Source organism: Lepidochelys olivacea (genome assembly GCF_965140295.1).
Source record: "Lepidochelys olivacea isolate rLepOli2 genome assembly, chromosome: 6".
NCBI classification, from domain to species: domain Eukaryota; kingdom Metazoa; phylum Chordata; order Testudines; family Cheloniidae; genus Lepidochelys; species Lepidochelys olivacea.
This window is the reverse complement of record NC_140416.1, coordinates 36,968,437-36,986,406: the sequence shown is the minus strand read 5'-3', so window position 1 is coordinate 36,986,406 and position 17,970 is coordinate 36,968,437. Positions and strand designations below refer to the sequence as shown.

General features: G+C 39.4%; 1 protein-coding gene across 1 annotated transcript in view; it reads right to left on the bottom strand.

The window, feature by feature from the left end:
- CCDC73 (coiled-coil domain containing 73) overlaps positions 1-17,970 on the bottom strand; it is a 242,138-nt gene that overhangs the window by 167,549 nt on the left and 56,619 nt on the right. The window contains exons 4-5 of the mRNA XM_084629795.1: positions 16,875-16,955; positions 4,685-4,754 (exon numbers count right to left, since the gene is read on the bottom strand). The gene's annotated coding sequence lies outside the window, so the exon portion shown is untranslated. The remainder of the gene's footprint in view (positions 1-4,684; positions 4,755-16,874; positions 16,956-17,970) is intronic.

The following is a 17,970-nucleotide window of genomic DNA, read 5'->3' as shown; positions in this document are numbered from 1 at the left end:
TGCTGGTGAGGTTAAGATTCTGACCTCACCAAATTAAAAGGAAAGTTTGAGAAATCTCTTCTCTGATAGAATTGCCCCTCTCTGCATACTCTCAACATATGGCATTTCTTCCAGACCTCAGTCATGCTTGTAGCTCTTTCTGAACCTTTTCCAGTCTTTCCAATGTCTTTTTTAAAGTATGGACAGTGGAACTGGACACAGTAGTGAGCTCACTAATGCAATATACATAGTTGAATACTACCTCCCTACTCCTACATGATATTCTGCTGTGTATATAACAAAGGATTGTGATTGCTCTCTTATCTACAGCATTGCACTCAAATCCCATGTTCAGTTGGTTATTTATCATGACCCTGACATTGCTTTCAGAATCACTGCTTTCTAAAATACAACCCCCCAACCCTGTAAATGTGACTTACATTATTTGTTCTTAGATGTATGACCTAGCACTTTGCTATATTCAAACAGATGTTGTTAAAGGGAAACCAGCTTACCAAGCGATCCAGGTCATCAGTAGTACAGACCTTTTTTAATCATTGTTTACCACTCCACCAATTTGTGCGTCATCTATAAACTTTACTAGCAGTTATTTTGTATTTTCTTCCAGATCATTCATAAAAATATTAAATACTATTGGGCCAAGAGCAGATACCATAGACCCTACTAGAAACACCCTATTGAAGGATGATTTCACATTTACAATTATTGTTTAGATATGGCAATTAGCCAGTTTTTAATCCATTTAATATGAGTTACATTGATTTTATATAGTGCTAATTTTTAATCAGTGTTGTGCAGCACTAAGTCACATGTCTTACCAAAGTCTATGATGTCATTAGTTACCTTTGTCAACCAAACTAGAAATCTCATTAAAAATATCACCTTTTTTAACAAAACCAATTTTCTTTAAAAACCATGTTGATTAGTATTAACCATGCTACCACCCTTTAATTGTTTACAGGTTGCATTCTATACCCAGCTCATCCCATTAACTCTTTTCAAATTGGCAAAGCATTACCTTTTTTTCAGTCCTCTGGAACTTCCTCAGTATGCCATAGCTTTTGTTTAGATATTTTTATTCTATTATTTTTTTATTTGTTTTCTACCCACAGGGAGAACTCAGGTTCATAGCTGTCTTAGAAGTGCATTTTAGGGAAGGACTTGGAGGAAGAAAATACGGAAGCATGGTGGATCTGATCAGACCTCCACCAAGAAGGTTGCATAGAAGATGACATGGAAATAAGTGTGAGAAGAGGGGACAGTTAGTCATGCAACTTGGGCCAAGCACAGTGGGTGACTCTATGTGAAAATGAAGAATAGCATGAAGGTAGTCAGGAGCCCTTCTAGTTTAGCCTTTTGCAAACTCTCTTTCAAACTTCTGTTAAAGTTCATCCTGAACTCTAAAATAAGGCAGCAAAACTGGGTCAAGGTTTTTAGGGTGAGTGGGCCATCTCTTTGTCAGAAATTCCCGTAGCTTTTGTTGAATTGGACATGCTGAACAAGCAGCTTGAAATTGTTCTCTTGTAACTGCAGTTAGAGTGCTTGTAATAAGCACAACCACTACGTCCTCATCCTTGGGTGGACCATATGGTGAAGGCAAAGGTAGGCGAGAAAGGCAATCAGCAACCACATTTTGGTTTCCAGGCTTATATTCCAGTTCATAATTGAAAAAGAGTAGTCTTGCAGACCATCGAGCAATATGGTATGCTGCTCTTTCCAGTCCTTTCGTGGTGAGCAACGTTGTCAAAGGGCTGTGGTCTGTGCGCAACTTGAACGTGCGGCCCCACAGGTAAGTTCTCCATTTTTCAGTAGCCCAGACACAAGCAAGTGCTTCTTTTTCGACTGTAGAATATTTTGTCTCAGCATTACTTAGTGTCCTTGAAGCAAATGCAACAGTCCTTTCTGTGTTGTCCTCATGCAGTTGTGTAAGAGCAGCCCCAAGTCCACAATCAGAAGCATCAGTAGTTACAATAGTGGGCAATGCAGGACTGAATAGTGCAAGTACTAGACTATGTACAATCAAGTCTTTCACGTTTTGAAACTAGCTTGTGCATCCGTTGTCCACACTAAGGTTGAACTTCTCCGTAGTAATTCCCGTCACGGTTCAATGACAGAAGCATAATTGGAAATTAATTTTGCATACCAGGAGGTAAGACCCAAGAAGGAATGTAAGGCTTGCAAATCTGTTGGAGGAGGAGCATTTGAAATTGCCAGGATATGATCTGGATCAGGTTTTAGTCCAGCCTGTGAAATTGTATGCCCCAGAAAAGAGAGTTCAGTTTGTCTAAATTTGCATTTGGACCTATTGAGCTGGAGGCCTGCTGTGCTGATGCAGTTTAGTACAGACTGCAGGTTATTGTCATGCTTCTCAGAAGTATTTCCAAACACAATAATATCATCCAGACAGCACTGAACTCCATGTTGATTCTTCAGAATCAATGACATCATTTTTTGAAAGGCACTTGGGGCAGATGTGAGACCATATGGAACACATTTAAAACGAAATAGTCCCTTGTGTAATAAATGCTGTGAGGTCTCTGCTATCTTCATGCCCTGGTGGTATGCACTCTGCAAATCAAGAGTAGAAAACATCTTTGCTCCATGGAGTTCTGCAACTACTTCTTCTATGTGAGGAAGAGGATGGCTGTCAATCACAATAGCTTTATTTGTCTCCCTTAAGTCAACACAAAGGCGAATGCCTCCACCCTTCTTCTGCATCACTACTATAGGTGAAACCCATTCTGAGGAGTCGATCTCTTCAATAATGTCCTTTTGAACAAGTTTTCTAAGTTCCTCTGAAACAGCTTCTCTGACTGAAAATGGTAAGCACCGTAACCTCTGTTGTACAGGCATCACATTGTTCCGCATTTTAACTTTATGCAGAAACCCAAAAGCACAGCCAAGTTCCTCCTCAACTTGGTGTTGGGTCCCAGCTGAAAGTGGTGTATGTACCGCAAGAGTGCTTTGCTGAGGAAGATCAATTCATCCATTAACTACCCTGAGATTTAAAGCAGCCAATAAATCTCTGCCAAGGATAGGAGTGCCTTTGTGGACAATGTAGAACTCTGCAGTTACATAGCAATCACCAAAAGTAACTATTACTGGCAGGCAGTCATGTACTGGAATATGGTTTTTCAAATAGCACACCAAGTGAAGCTTGGGTTCAGTAAGAGGCACATCTTTAAAGTAATGCAAATAGATGGAATCAGGTAGTATAGATACTGTTGAGCCAGTGTCCAACATTAGCTGAATAGAGTGTGGTTTGCCTGAGGATATGGCAGAAACGTCTACAGTGCACTTTATCTGTTCTGGAATATGTGCAGTAGTGATTTTGTCCACGCTCAGCACAGTAACATCTGGTATTGTAACTACATGCACCTGTTGATTGAACTGGCTACTGTGACATACTTTGGCAAAATGTCCAATCTTTTTGCAATGATTGCACTGTGCTACTTTTGCTGGACATCCTGTGTAGCTAGCAAGGTATTGTGGGGATCCACAGCAAAAACATGCTTTTACTGTATTTTGAATTTGCTGATTCAGTGGTTTTTCATTAGTTTTCCTTTTGCAATTGTAAAAAGAAAAGGAGTACTTGTGGCACAAATTTATTTGAGCATAAGCTTTCGTGAGCTACAGCTCACTTCATCGGATGCATTCAGTGGCTCATGAAAGCTTATGCTTAAATAAATTTGTTAGTCTCTAAGGTGCCACAAGTACTCCTTTTCTTTTTGTGAATACAGATTAACACAGCTGCTACTCTGAAACCTGTCATCTTGCAATTGTGTGTCTGCAGTGGTAGTGAACTTTTCTGCAAAGGAGTCACAGCCTGGACTGTGCCTCCTGTATCCATGCTCATTATTTTGGCTTCAGCTGTAGCTGACTCAATCTGAGTAGCAATGGTTATTGCTTTTTCTACTGTAAGTTGTGGTTCTAGAAGTAAGCGTTCTCCTTCATGAAGCATGGTTGTTTTCTCAATGAGCTGGTCTCTAATCATCTCACATGCCATATTCCCAAAGTCACAAAAATCAGGGAAGCAATATACTGCATTATCATTTCCCCTGGTTTCTGCTCACACTGGCGAAATCTGGAGCGATTAGCTACTACATTCACTTTTGGCACAAAAAAATTCTTTAATGCAGTGAGTGCAGTCTCATATTTATCATCTGCAAGGGGAAAAGTGTAAAATATATGCTGCCCTTCTGCTCCAAGGCAGTGGATTATCAGAGCACGTTTTCTTACTTCAGAAATCTCTGTACCACTGATTGCAAGCAGATAAGTCTCAAACAAATGGATCCAGGTAGTAAAAGCAATTGGAGGCTCACCTGGGCTTTGTAGAAAGGGTGCAGGTGGGTTCAGAGGTAGAAGATCCATCCTCATCGCCAAAATGTCGTATCAACCAGAAAAGGTACTAACAAGCTTCAACAGGACTTTATTTTCAAAGTGGAAACCTCTTTACCAAACTGCTGCTGCACCCTCTATAGCTTTCTCCCAGACTCAACTCCTCCCCCTTCCTTCCTCTCCTTTCAGACTCCCAACAGCCAGTGCTCCCAATTCTAATAATTATAAGCAACATCTAAACACCACAACTGGACAGTAGGAATGGAAAGAAATGAGTGAATTGTGGAGATGTGTTTAGCAACATAAAAAAGAAAAATAGTAGCCTGAAAGGATTGTGGAGACTTACTTCATTTAATGTTCTGTTGCATCTGTCACAATTTGAGTGCCGATTCATTCTCTGTGAAGAAGCCTCACCACTAAAATTTTCCAAAATATTGTTATTCTAAATCATTTTGCATCTCATTGTTTTGCATGTAGTTTATAATGTCAATACAGGAAGGATGTTCATTAAACCATTTTGTTTGTATAAATGGATAATTCATGCCTCTCAATGATATTCATAGCAATATCTACTGAGCTTAAATCACAATTTAATTGAAAAGTAGTCATAGAAAAAGCAATCCCAGGAATTACTCAGATGGTTAAAACTATGACATGTATTTGAAATTTACTGATTGTGAAACCTACATCTTTTGAGTGAGTTTCCTCATACAGCAGATTTCAAATCTCTAATTTAGTACTAGCGAGTTGGGACAGAATTTGGACTGATACTGTTAATATAGCAGATATTCTTGTCAAAGCCACAGTGGAAGCTGAAAACTGAATGAAGCAGAGAACTGACCTTTTTACTGAAGTTTAAAGACAATGTTCAATATAAGCATGAGATTAATACATACTGGGGGCTATGACAGCTGTTGGAAACCATGATGTTATGATATAAACATTACAATCTTCAAAATAATATTTATGATGCTAGTCTAAACCAGATGACATATTAGAGAAGCTTGCAGCATTGCTCTAATGGTTTTCACTGTGAATTATTATAGTCTGTTCAAAGATGCAACTTCTGCAAATAAGGGTTTATTGAGAACAACACTGCAATTCTTTTTAAAATGCAGTACATTTTTTTCTGCAATCTTCTATGTTGAATCAAGTTAAGCTTTTGTGCAACTAACTCTCAGCTATTATCTCATTTCTGCATCCATTTTATTATGGTAATGTATTCTATATCATGTATACAATTTTGTGAAATAAGTTAATATTTGTATTTTACAGTGAAACAGGATAACCGTAACCCTCTACATCTTCTAGAATCAGATCCAGTATCTGATTTTAATGTCAGCCTTAACCCAAATACAATTACCAATTTATACACAGATCTGATATCAGTTCATTTTCACACTTGCTATAATTATTCACTCCAGAATATTTAGTCTCAACCACAAATATTGTATCAAATATGTATTTCTACTAATATGAAAGAACCACCTTTCATATATATTCTAAATATAGACACCATAATTCCAGGCACTAAATATTTGCAATTACACCAACATGTTTTTTAAATTCCTTTCACACCCCACCTTTGAGAAAGTGTGTACACAGTGCACTGGAATGGAAGCGTTCATGGCATATTTTCACTCCATGATATTTTTTTAGGTTACATGAATTTGATGATCTATACCACTGAGTAAAATTCCAGAACTAGTGCTTTGTATGTTAACTAGGGTGACCAGATATCCCATTTTGGGGGACTTTTTCTTATATAGGCGCCTTTTATCCCCCACCCACTGTCCTGTTTTTTCACAGTTGCTATCTGGTAACCCTAATGTTAACTACTGTAATTACTACCTGAGAATATTTGTAGCAAAGGTATCAATAAAATATAGTAAAATCCTATATAAAACAATTTAAGCCTCTATGTTTTGTACTTTTTAAATACACAGATTTAAAAAGACCAGAGATGGCAAGACAGGCAACATGCCATGGAGAAAAGAAAAACACTATTTCTGGCCATTTATTCCTGTGGTACTATAAATATTGTAAGTATTAATGTTGTTTGTTTATAACTGTTTTCAGTTGTTGTCCTGATTGTGGGATTCTGTTAATACTACAGTCTTGATCTGTTTATTCTAATTACTTCTCCTGTTCTCTTGCTAATCCTACAAATTAAAATGAATTTAAATAAAAAGAAGTATTTCCCAGAAATGTTAAGAAAAATGTGGGGCAAAATGAAATAGATGTCACTCTTGACAATGTCAAATATTTTGATGATCATTTCAAATTCTTTAAGCCTTTTGTGTTGTGAATAGGGATTTCCCAAAACATCAATGTAGTAATACCCTGAGATTGTATTTATTGCTAGAATTCGAGACCGCTATTCCCAAAAACAAACAGCACATGATAATCTAGAGCGTTGCATGCTTTTTTCTATATCATACAGGTGTTTTAGATATAGTGTAAATACTTGACAGGAAACCGGGGAACTGTCGTCCCACAGATCCTTATGTTCAGAAAATTATATGTTGTTGGGTTCTTTTGAATTCATACATAATCTTTCTCTGCATAGTTTTGTGGTATCATTAGAACAATACATCTACAAAGAATACCTTAGATGGAACATATCAAGTGAGGTCTCTTTAGCCTTTCATCAAGCATCATAAGATAACATCAGTCCATAAAGAGCTCTGACATGTTCCTCCAAGTTTTCAAAATTTTGCAGTTTAGACTTTCTTTTTTTTAAAGCCCCAGTCAAGATTTTTTTAAAGTAATGAATCAGGCAAATTCACAAAATATTTAATTGTGAAAAAGTTAATATTTAATAGAGAACATACTAAGACGACAGAGGAATAATACAAATAGTATTTACAGGGATTAAAGACATGGCAGAAAATAATACCGAGATTCACCTTTGAAAAATACAACATAATACACCTCAATAAAAATATTTCAAAGTACAGATATTTGATGAGGAAGAAACCTGGAATGCAGTCTTTCTGAAAGAAAGCTGGGGTCAAATCCTGCTTGTCTTTCTCTCACAAATTTCCCATTGGAATTAGTGGTTTTATAGATGATAGTGTATAGCAAATTAGACATTAGTTTGTATATGTTACAGAAGAAAAAAAAAGGCCAACAATATTGGGAGGCCTCTGGAAAAGTCACATATCACACCTATGCAATGCCATTTGGACCGTGTTGGCTGTCTGAGACCTCTGGATGTTAATAATGGGATGGTCATTGTAGGTGTCTCAGTTAACTTGATGGCATAACCCTGGCAGATGACTTCAAGCACTTAGTTGTCTTTCTACTGATTAAAAAGAAAGCAGCAAGCATTCCCCCACTTAGCATTGATTGAATGGAAGAGGTTGCTTTCTCACAGAAGTTCTTCTAAGTAGCATGACTGCACCTCCCACCACAAACCTCAAAGGCCTGGGTTCTTTTTCTGGACAGTCTGAAGAAAGTCTGAAGAAAGTCCTTTATGGACTCCCCTGTTCCTTTGGGTTGGGACACGAAGGTGGCAGGGGGAGCATGACCAGACAGCCTCTGTGCACCCAGGGGAGGATACATAGGTCCTGCCCCTCCAGCTGGGCCCTTCTCTCACACCAACAGCCGTGTTAGTCTGAATTCACAAAAAGAAAAGGAGTATTTGTGGCACCTTAGAGACTAACCAATTTATTTGAGCATAAGCTTTCGTGAGCTACAGCTCACTTCATCAGATGCATCCGATGAAGTGAGCTGTAGTTCACGAAAGCTTATGCTCAAATAAATTGGTTAGTCTCTAAGGTGCCACAAGTACTCCTTTTCTCTCACACCCACATCAGTTAGCTCCCAGATGGCTTAAGTTGTTAAAGTTGCAGCCTGATTCAAACACATCTCTTGCATCTCGTCTTTCTTCCTGCATGTCCAGGACATTAGCGGTAGATCTGCCTATTCCTCCTCTACTAATTCTGTTCCATAGTCTGTGCCTTTTGTAATCAAAGTCCTGCATCTTCCTGGACTTTCTTTATTAAAACTGGTGAAAGAAAATCTTTTGGCATTGAAATTTTCTATTGTCCCTAGGTGCTGGAAGAACATGTTTTGTTTTGTTCCACAATATTGTCAAGAGCCTCTCCAAAGAGTTTTCCACATGAGAATTTTGCAGAGGTTAAGAACAGTTTTATGTAGTTATCTCCTTGCCCTAGACATAGTCACAAATATCTTCTTGCTGCTGTCTTGGATGAGATCTAGCTTAGTATTTCACTGGAAATATGGCTCACTCCTACAAGTTGCTGTGATCCAACAAATAATTTAAAAGTGCATGCTTAAATTTAAGCATACAAGTTGTCATTTTAAAACCAGTGGTACTACTCTCATGTTTAAAGTTAAGCATATGCTTATGTACTTTGCTGTATCAGGGCCAGCGTGTTCTGCATCCTGTAGGAGCCCATAAAAGAATCCTCCAGTAGGACACTGAAACTTGCTATTTGTGGCAAGTTTCAACGTCCTACCAAGTTATTCCAGGATTCTTGAGGCCACATAACATAATGGACCTGGCAGATATTTGGAAGAGAATGAAAATTGCATTGATATTGCTGAGACTTTGAGAGTCCAACACAATGATACTTCTATTTGCCTGTTCCCTGATTTTCACCTGAATTGTACCCTCTCAAAACCAAAAAAAACACTAAAATTTTCAAAATATTTTCTTTAAGGAAAATGAATATTGCAGATCCTATCCCCTATCTGGGCCAAAACTTGCTCAAGTCATAATGTGAGTAGTCCCATTTAAGTCAATTTGGCTATTTGTGTAAGTAGTAAGATGAGAAGGATTTGGCTCCCTTAAGAAAAAAATAAATTTCCAATATTACCAGTGTCAGCACCTTTCATTCAATTCAGATGTACATTTTGAAAAAGGAAAAAATGTTGAGTACATATCAAGAGCAATATAAAACTTATTTTAAATACCTTAAGGAAATTTGTGAGTTTTGTTTTACAGTTACAAAACCCTGTGAGTTTAGCATTTTTTGTATACAAAAAAATACCAAAAAACAAAAAAACCTGTCCCAGCAGAATTTCAAATTATTTTGTTGTAGCACAAACTCATGGTTCTACAAGGCAAAACTTGGTCTCTGGTGATTGTTTAATAACATTCTCAAGTTCTCAAACTTTTGTGATCAAATCTAGATTTTTCAGAACACAGAGCATTAAAGACAATTCCATGTTTGGGAGCTTTTCCCCCCTCTCTTTAACATTTGAGTCAAGTAAAAAAGGGGATCATTTGACAAAATTAAAAAAATGAAATACTAGTGAGGAAAATAAGTCAAGGAGATATTTTTAAAAATATATTTTTTAAATAAATGCAAGGAAAATATTCTTGTTAATGGTGACCCAGAATTAGCAAATACCCTCAAATCAAATCCATAGGAAGAGTTCATTACAAACAGAATTGGGCCCCCAATGCATAAATATTAGGATCTAAAAACACTAAGAGGCTGAAGTTAAGATACCTTTTGTAGACTCTTTCAAATTTATTTTTCATAATTTTATGTGAAAGAAGGACCTGGTGTTAGGGATAGGGGGCAGGGGAAATCAGAGACTCTGTTCAGCTGACTGGATCTGTTACATTAATTTCTTAATATGCGAAGGAGTGGATAAACCCCTAACAGCAATGGGAAATTAGTTTCTTTATTCCTTCATTAAGATTGTGGGAGGGAAATTAATTTTCTACTCTTGTTTTCACAATTAATAGAATATATCTTTAATAAAGTGATGTGTAGTATATATATTATACACACTCTTATGGATTGAAAGAATTCTCTAAATTAATCCTAAACAGGTATCTTAGAGTTACTTTTTGCTTTTCATTTAGTGTTAAACTGATTTTGTGTGTTTGTTCTTTTTTCTGGTTCAGCCAAATACAATTTTTTAATAGAAGAAAATGCATCCAAAAGAAGGGTTTTCCAAACCTATATTGGCACAATTTGGTAAATGTTAATTTGGTAGTCTATTTGATCTACGAATATTCAGATGCCGACACTGCATGATCATTATATCCATAGCTATATTTTTTCAGTTTCTATTAGTGTACAACACTAAACAAAAACAAAGAGCAAAGTCAAACACTCAGAAGATGTCAGTGAAGTTCCGCCGCCCCCTGCCACCCTTTTGGCATATGAATTGTGATAGTTGTGTCTTCCATTATATAGGAAGCTGATAAGAGAGCCAGGTATAGAACCTAGATCTCCTGGGTCCCAGTCTGGTGCATTAAACACCAGAGAAAATCCTCTCTCTTCTCTTTATTATTCAATGTCTGTCAGTGAGGCAGAGGTCCTGTAGTACAAAACATATGATCATGTATTTAAAAAGTATATCATAATGCATACTCAGGGGAGCCAAATTAAGGTTGTACATGCAACCTTAATTCCAGCATTTATTAACATTTGAGTGCTTGATTTTGCAGCCTTGACATTCTTTTAACTTAAGATTTTTAAATGTAATTTATATTTTTAGGAAGCAAATTTAAAAAACAAATTCCATCATATGGAACTGTATTGATCCTGCATAGGTAATTAGCAGGATTGTGAGCCAGGAACTTTAGATCCACATCACTGATCTCTACCACTTGAGGGAAAGAACTACCTTTAGTAGACTATTATATTCCATGCGGACCAGCCACTAGAGAGGGATGGAACACACACACACACTTACAGAACTATTTCCTGGACAACAGAGGAATATTGTAAATCAGTAATCCTGGGTTCTCTTCCTGACTCTGTAGGGGCATGAAACTAGTGGCTGACAAATAGGGGTCTACTTAAATCGCGCACAAATCACACATTTTTCATGGGTTGGTCGCAACATAAACAGCAAATTTTGTGCATGTGTTCATACTATGCCACCCTTCTGCGCTGTTGCTGGTAGCGGCAGTGCCCTCAGCTCTGAAGGCAGAGTGGAAAGTGGCAGCCGCTAGCCAGTCACCCAGCTCTGAAGGCAGCGCCGCCACCAGCAGCAGCCCAGAAAGGAGGCATTGCATGACATTGGCACCCTTACTTCTGTGTAGGTAAAAGTACACAAAAGACCAGATTTCACGGTCTGTGATGCATTTTTCATGGCTGCAAATTAGGGTTGCCAAGTGTACAGTTTTCAACCGGAACACCAGGTCAAAAAGGCACTCTCCCCAGCCCAGTGAAAATGAGCCAGTGATTGAGAGTGGGGTAAAGCAAGCGAAGGAGGGAGGGAGGATCGAGTGAGTGGGGCGGGGCCTCAGAGAAGGGGCGGGACAGGGTTTTCAATTTTGTTCGGTCAGAAAGTTGGCACAAATTTGGTACGGTCCTACTTATAAACAGCATTGCTAAACCTATAGATACATTACATTCATTCTGAAAGGGAGTTAGGCTTATCATTGCAATTCTTAACTGACCTAGGAGCCCAAGTCTGATTATATTTCAAAGACTTAGGTACATGACTACATCAATTTTGAAAAAATAGACCTAGGCTCCTAAATCAGTTAGGCATTGCAACATTGAGAAGAGCAAAGCCTAAATAGTTAAAAATCTGAACGTTTGGCTACATAGATGAGACTTATAGACCTGGGTTCTAATCTTACCTCTGCGAGATGTTACCTGTTAAAACCTCTCAGTCACCTTATTTATAAAATTGGAAGAAATTACTTGCCTGAGTCCTAAGGTACTAGTACAATGCTTTGCTCAATAAGAAGAGCTTTGAAGTGCACAGAACTAATATTAGTCAATGGAAGAGCTGAAATTAGATCTCAGGTCTCCATCTGGCTCCAAATGGGCCAAACCAGAGTTCATGGAGTGGATGGCAGCTGCAGCTGCTGCAGTTGTCCCCCATCTCATGTCTTGCTTACAGTACTCTTGCTAATATATATCTGTAGTGAGGCGGTGTGGTGCCCCACCAACCTGCAGAGGGAAGAACCTCCCCGGACACCAAAGTGGGCGGAACCAGTGGATCCTGCACCCACCCCCCAGAGGTCAAGGCGCAGGACGGTAGTATAAAAGCCCAACCCCCGAGCTCACTTGGGCCGCAGCTGCCGGAGAGGCCAGACACCTGTGGCCTGGCTCCGGCTTGGGAGACCCGGCAATCCGTGGCCGACCCGAGGACTGGCCGAACTAGCCAATGCCCAGTGCTGACCGGTGCACGGAGGAGCTGCCAAGCCTACCTGTCGCCACCTACCCAGAGGAGCCCATGGTGCTGGAACCCTCCGAGGACACCACCCTGACCCAGGTACCCTACGAGGGGGAGTCTGGAAGTAGCCCGGGGGCAGCTGACCCTAGTCTGGCTGCAGCACTGCCAGAGCCAATGTCAGTGTGTTGCAGCCAGGATCCCCATTGACACAGCAGCAGGTCTTCTGCCGCTGCTTGGGCCCCGGGCTGGGAGGCAGTGGAGGGGGTGGGCCTGCGTCCCCCCTGCCACCCACCTTGCGGGTGGCAGTCTCCCCCCTCCCTGGTCGCTCAAAGCCAGGAGCCTGGGGTTTGCTGTTAAACTATTTGCTCAGTCCCTGCCAGAGGGCCTGAGCTTCTGAGTGTTTGTTTGCGGGCCCTGCCCTGATCCAGGGCCTGCGCTTATATTGTACTGCTTGCGGGGCCCTGCCTGAAGGTCTGGGCCATCCACAAGGCTTGTTACCCTGTCAAAGAAAGCTATCAGGTTAGTTTAACACAATTTGTTCTTGACAAATCCATGCTGACTGTTATTTATCACCTTATTAGCTTCTAGGTGTTTGCAAATTGATTGCTTAATTATTTGCTCCATTATCTTTCTGGGTACAGAAGTTAAGGTGACTGGTCTGTAATTCCCCGGGTTGTCCTTATTTCCCTTTTTATAGATGGGCACTATATTTGCCCTTTTCCAGTCTTCTGTAATCTCTCCCATCTTCCATGACTTCTCAAAGATCATTGCTAATCGCTCAGATATCTCCTCAGTCAGCTCCTGGAGTATTCTAGGATGCATTTCATCAGGCCCTAGTGATTTGAAGACATATAACTTGTCTAAGTAATTTTTAACTTGTTCTTTTCCTATTTTAGCCTCTTCTGATCCTACCTCATTTTCACTGGCATTCACTATGTTAGACGTCCAATCGCACCAGCCTTCATGGTGAAAACCAAAACAAAGAAATCATTAAGCAACTCTGCCATTTCCACATTTTCTGTTATTGTCTTTCCCCCCTCATTGAGTAACAGGCCTACTCTGTCCTTGGTCTTCCTCTTGCTTCTAGTATATTTGTAGAAGGTTTTCTTGTTTCCTTTTATGTCCCTAGCTAGTTTGATCTCGTTTTGTGCCTTGGTTTTTCTAATTTGTCCCTACATACTTCTGTTATTTGCTTATATTCATCCTTTGTAATTTGACCAAGTTTTCACTTTTGTAGGACTCTTTTTTTGACTTTTAGATCATTGAAGATCTCCTGGTTAAGCCAGGGTGGTCTCTTGCTATACTTCCTATCTTTCCTACGTAGTGGGATAGTTTGCTCTTGTGCCTTTAATAATGTCTCTTTGAAAAACTACCAACTGTCTTCAGTTGTTTTTCCCCTTAGACTTCCTTCCCATGGGATATTACCTACCAATTCCCTGAGTTTGCTAAAGTCTCACTTCTTGAAATCCATTGTCTTTATTGTGCTGTTCTCCCTCCTACCATTCCTTAGAATTCTGAACTCTGCCATTTCATGATCGCTTTCACCCAAGTTGCCTTCCACTTTCAAATTCTCAACCAGTTCTTCCCTATTTGTCAAAATCATAATGATAATATTATGACTCCCTCTGACAAACTCCTTCTCTCAAACTCCCCTGTTTGCTCCCCTTGATTGCTTAGCCCCTGGCTTTTAAGGCCTTCCCTCCTAAGTCAGCCCTACCTCCTCATTAATCATGTGGGGGGGAGGGTGAGAAGAGTGATCACAAGGCTGATTGAGGATGAGCAAGGGAACAATGGCTCAAACTGTCCCCAAACACACAATCCCAATTGACCCTGTAACTGAAACAACCTGAAAGAAATAAAAAAACACACAAACAAAATCACTCACCCCAAGGTTAGTACTCATACCTTGTTCATTCAGCAGGGGGATCTCCTTCGACCTCTCTCAAACTCCGCTGTTTGCAGTCCCCTGTTTGCTAGCTCTTTTAGCCTCTGGCTTTTAAGGCCTTTCCTCCTAGGTCAGCCCTATCCCCTTGTAAATCACACAGGGGAGGGTGATCGCAAGGCTGATTGAGGCTGAACAAGGATGATCAAGGGAACAACAGCTCAAACTCTCCCCAAACACTGTTTATTATTAGTTGGTTTCTTTTTAGAAGCTGTGCTCATCCATAAAAGCCACATCTCTGCCTCCCCTCCCTCCCATTTTCAGCTGCTTTACAGTGTTAAGGCAGCACACAGAGGACTCCCAAGGTGGTATAAAGCTGGCATAGCTCTATTCCATGGGGTCAAAGTGCCATGCCAACCCAGTCCTTGCACAGAGCAGTCTCTAAGGGGACTAGTCCATTAAACTTGCAGGAGCTTTGGCAATTGCTAGGAACCATGATTTTTAATCTGACAGTGTTAGTGATATATGAGAAATCACAAAATATTTAGACAAAATTGTATTTAATTGTTCGTTGCCAAAAAAACACCCACAAATCTTCTCCCTGGATTATACAACGGGGAAGACTAAAGGAAACATGATTGATATATGGTTTTAGAAAGTGAGCCAGCCATCTCCTTCTTATAGTCTCCACCTCCAGAGCATGTCTGTTCTCATAATGAAATTGTTCAAATTTTTTGCAAAGCAATTGACTGCAGTTACATCACTTTAAGGAAGACTTGGTATGAAATTAGATGTGAACCCATCATTGATTTAATTACTTGAAATAAAAAGACAGGGCTCTGCATCATCCAGGGAAAACATGTCAGAGTCCATTGCACAGCTGAGAATGATTTTTATTTATTTATTTAACATTTATATCACTGCAATATATGGATGGCAGAAAGGACTCTAACTGTTGAACTGACATTGGTTCATCTATTCATGAATTCAGAATTGAACCACTGGGATATACTTTTCTCCTGATACTCAAACTGAGTTCCTGTAACATATTAGCACAGTGTATCCAGAGATTTAATAAAGTTTTAAAATTAGTGTAATTAAAGAAATGGCAGACATTTACTCTTGAAAGGACTATAAACGTTTAAGGTAAGGTTATAAAAGAAATTCCTTCAAATTTACATTATGAACTGTCACATCCTAAACTAAATTACATGACTATGTCCAAAGTAACACCATTGACTTAATTTGCAGTTAGTTTGCATTGCATGAATTTAACAGAGTTCAGATTTTGACAGTCTCATCCTATCCTTCCTCCTAAAAATAACTTTAGATCAGGGGTGGCCAACCTGAGCCTGAGAAGGAGCCAGAATTTACAAATGTACCTTGCCAAAGAGCCACAGTAATACATCAGCAGCACCCCCCTGCTCCTCCACCCCCCTGCTCCCAGCACCTCCCACCCACCCGCAGCCGTGCCAATCAGCGCCTCCCCCTCCCTCCCCGCACCTCCCCATCAGCTGTTTCATGGCCTGCAGGAGGCTCTGGGGCACTTCAGGCTCAGGGGAGGGGGTGGGAAGGGGTGAAGTAGGGGCAGAGCCAGGGGTTGAGCAGTGAGCCCCCCCCGGCACACTGGAAAGTTGGCTCCTGTAGCTCCAGCCCCAGAGTCAGCACCTATGCAAGGAGCCGCATATTAACTTCTGAAGAGCCGCATGTGGCTCCAGAGCCACAGGTCGGCCACCCCTGCTTTAGATGTTAAGTCATACTTCCAAAGGAAAAACTAAGATGCTGTTTGCAAACAGAACTGATAAGCTTTTCTCTGTATTTGCTATTGATGGCCTTCTAAAAAGTTAGTAGAAAATCTGATTTCTTGAGTTCATGTCATTAACCAAAGAGTACTATCCTTCAAGGCCTCCATACATGGATCACCTATCTGTAATCTGAAATCGGTATCAAAACTGTACAGTTTAACACCAACATGAGCCTCGATTCACGCTGACTCAAAGAAAAGTGTGCCACCTGCTGAATCTACTCACCACTTTCTGCTGCTGGGTTTCCCTGCTAAGTACTAACCAAGCTTGAAATTCAGTTTGAGATCAGAAGATACCACGGCTACTCTGGTTAGGGAGCAGAACATTTTTTAAATTACATTATTTTTGCATCTAACATACTGTAGACCTGCAAAGTCAACAAATGTGCAAAGCCTGTTGGCAAACTTGGCTGAGATTTCCTCCTAAATAATCTTGGATCAAAAGCTAGAAGAAGATAACCAATGAAAAAGGATCTATGAAGTTTGATTGGGTGGAGTGCTGATCTGGTCACACTTTGATATTACCAAACAGATACACAACAGCAGCATGAAGAGTCTATTTGCCCATCTTTCTGGTGGATGTAAGATACTACAGGAGATGGCAGATTAAAAAACGCACAGGGAAAAATGTCAAAAAAACAAGAAGCAAAATTACCTCTGACCATTTACAGAACCACAGTCTATACTCAATATATTAAGTATGTCTCAGAAATACATACTTACATTATGGTTCAATATAGCTGGTAAACCCTACCATCAATTCATTGGAATGACTGTTCTCTTTGCAAACTGCTGCCAAGAAATCTGCAAAATGAAACAGGATAAAGGAGTATAAAAAGGTTATTTTTCTCATGTTCAAGGTTTGTTGCTTGCTTAATAATTGTTTAATAATTTAAATGAGCCCACAAGGGCTATGAAGTTAATACCACATTAAATGTGATCTGCAAAGAGGAAAATAAGATGTCTCCTTTTTTGTTTGTTACTGGCATATAAAGAAAGCGTGAAAGTCTATTTGTTTATTTTTAATGTGGATTTTTCTACTTCAGCATTAGAAATATCAGGTTCTTTCTAGCCCATTTTTTCTGGCACACTATATGGAAATTGGAGAACTAGTGAGACTATGACACCACAAGAAATAATAGACTGGAGACTGAGAGGAAGTGTTTTTATTCAGACTTTAAGGCACTGTCAACCTAAAAGTTATTTTAAAATAAATTTAGTTAAACTGATACAAAACCTGTAGGGACACACTTAAATCCATTTACAACTGACTTACATCAAAACATTTTGAATTAAGCTAAATCAGTACAAGTCCATTGTAAACTGATTTAACCGTGTCAACACAGAAGTTTCCATCAGTTTAACTAACTTGATTTAAAAACTGATTTTAGTTAAACCGATATAAGATTTGTGAGGACTATATCACAATATACACCACAGCAATTGGTACTTTTATTTGCCGTCTTTACAAAGAGAACAAGGATTGAATAGGTGTGGAGAATGAATTAACCTATTGCCTCTCAAAGTAGTCCCTTTAAAATTAGACTTGAGACACATCTGCAGTGCAGTGTGGGAAGCTTGTGTTGCTCCTGCTTTGGCTGTACCCATTCTGTGGATAAATAAAAGACTTCATGTATAAGGACTGACAATCCATGGGACACAAGCGTTACATTCACACACACTCAAATAATTTGTGAATGGTAATTTGTTCAAAACACTAAATTTTCCAAGTACGGTGTACAAACTAGATAAAATGCATTCTATGATTATATGAATATGTAAAAAGAACAATAAGCAAATACATCTCTGTGAACATAGA